We start from the raw sequence: 2,454 nt of genomic DNA on the forward strand, positions 1-2,454 counted from the left end.
ATATAACCTAAATTTAATTATGGCTGAGGGCCGGTAGGTGTTAGTTCGAGCGAGGTCGAACATAACCTAAATTTAATTATGGCCAAGGGAAGAAATGGAGAATGAAGAGATTAACAATAACCAACTTTCACCATATCAAGTGGAAGAACAGTTCGATGAGGTGGCCCCACGACGTGATAGAATACTCAGAGATTATGCAAGGCCGGATCATTTTGAAGGAAAATCAAGTATGAGAAGACCACCAATTGCAGCAAACAACTTTGAAATTCACACAGGCTTGATTCAAACCATTCAACTGTCATGTCAGTTTACTAGTGATGCGAGTGAAGATCCTCACACCCATATAATTGATTTTCTTTAATTAGTTGAAACTTGCAGGTATAATGGAGTCACAACAGACGCTATCAGGTTGCAGCTTTTTCCTTTTTCATTAAAAAGTGAAGCAAAAATATGGTTGCGAAGTCTGCCAAGAGGTTCAATAACTACATGGGACCAAATGACTCAGAAATTTCTTAATAAATATTTTTCACCTACAAAAACATTTAAAATGAAGTAAGAAATCAATAATTTTATGCAGACAGATTCTGAATCTGTATACCAAGCATGGGAACTATTAAAAGCAATGTTAAAAAAATACCCACACCATGGTATCCAAGATCCTGATATCTTATATATTTTTTATCATGGTCTTAAACTCTCTTCTAGAAATGTATTTGATTAAACATCAGCAGGATCCATAATGAGCAAAACCACTACAAAAGCAATGCAATTGCTCAATGAAATTTCAGAAAATGCTGTGCAATGGCCCTCAGACAACATGATTGTTAAGGAAGTAGCAGGAGTTAATCAAGTTGAAGCTTAGAATTCATTAGCGTAACAAATTGCAACTCTGACATAAAAAGTTGAGGCCTTTTAGGTAAATACTCAACCATCATCTCAACATGAGAATTGTGACGTTTGTGGAGGTAATCATCCCAATCATGAGTGTCAAGTTTCAACACAACATGAAGAACATGTAAATGTTATTGGTTATAGAACCAGTTACCCATTCGGTAGTGCCATGGCACAAAAATATCCGGGATTCCAATGGAGTAACCCAAATGGTGCTGAAAATCCTCAAAGATTTTTCAATCAAAAGCAGTAGGTGCAGGGACCCCTTCGTTTTCAAAATTAAAATAGAGGGTAACAAGATTTTCAACAATATCAACAACAGCCCCATATAGCTCATCAGCAAAGCTTTGAAGACATGATGTACAAATTCATTAAGGCTACTGACGAGAAGGTTGAAAGTGAAAATTCAGCCATCAAGAATTTGCAAATCCAGATGAGCCAATTAGCAACCCTCATGTCTAGACAAATAAAATGTGTTCTACTAAGTAACACCGAGAAAAATCCAAAGAAATACCTCAAATCCATCTCTTTGCGGTCAGGCAAAACTCTTGATGATCCATATGCAGATAGACAAGGAAAGCCACAAGAAGTGGAATAGGTAAATGAAGGTGCTAATAAAAGAGACCCTGAACTTCTAAAAGAACAAAAAAATAAAGGAAACAAATTACAAGAAAATGAATTGATGATAAATCCTCACTCTCTACCCCTCATTTTCCCCCAAAAGCTAAAAAGAGAAAAGCTTGACAAACAATTCTCAAAGTTTTTAGAAATTTTAAAGCAGCTTTACACTAACATATCTTTTATAGATGCTTTGAAGAAAATGCCGGCATATGCTAAATTTCTTAAAGAAATTTGTCAAGTAAAAGAAAATTGGTGAAATGAAGGACACTATTGTGTCTCTACAATTGGCTGATCAAAGTACTAAAAAATTGAAAGAATACTAGAAAATGTCCTCGTTAGAGTTGATAAGTTTATATTCCCAGTAGATTTTATAGTACTTCAAATGGAAGAAAATACTGAGGTACCATTGATTTTAGGTAGACTATTTCTTGCAACAGGAAGAGCAATAATCGATGTCCATCAAGGACAACTAGTTTTGCGAGTTGATGAGGAAAGAGTAATTTTTGATATGCAAAAAATAATGAAATATCCTGATGATAAGTCATCATCATATTATTTTCAAATTCATTTGTTGAATGATATTGCAGATGAATATAAAGATAATCAGCTGATTACTGATTCATTGGAAAGATGTTTGGCAAAGTCAGGTACCACAAGTGATGATGACACCACTATCAGAAAAGAAGAAGAATTGCTGGAAAAAGATTCAGTAAATGACAAAGTCTAACCAAAAGAAGTTCAACCAAAAATTAAACTCAAACTTCTTCCTTATCATTTGAAATATAATTTTCTTGAACCTGAATTATTTCCAGTAATCATTTCATCCTCTTTGACTGCAGAACAAGAAAGAAAACTGATTGAGGTGTTGAGATAACACAAAAGAGCCTTAGGATGGACTTTAGCTAACATCAAAGGAATCGGTTCATCTATTTGCACTCAGAG

The 2,454-nt window shown here is 34.6% G+C and overlaps 1 non-coding gene across 1 annotated transcript; it reads right to left on the reverse strand.

Moving 5' to 3' along the window:
- Positions 1–544: 544 nt before the first annotated feature.
- On the reverse strand, positions 545–651 carry LOC117279776 (small nucleolar RNA R71). Its single transcript, XR_004510190.1, has one exon. It is a non-coding gene; the product is annotated as a small nucleolar RNA R71 (small nucleolar RNA).
- Between the last annotated feature and the right edge of the window lie 1,803 nt (positions 652–2,454).

Source organism: Nicotiana tomentosiformis, chromosome 9 (assembly GCF_000390325.3).
Source record: "Nicotiana tomentosiformis chromosome 9, ASM39032v3, whole genome shotgun sequence".
In the NCBI taxonomy this organism is placed as follows: Eukaryota; Viridiplantae; Streptophyta; class Magnoliopsida; order Solanales; family Solanaceae; genus Nicotiana; species Nicotiana tomentosiformis.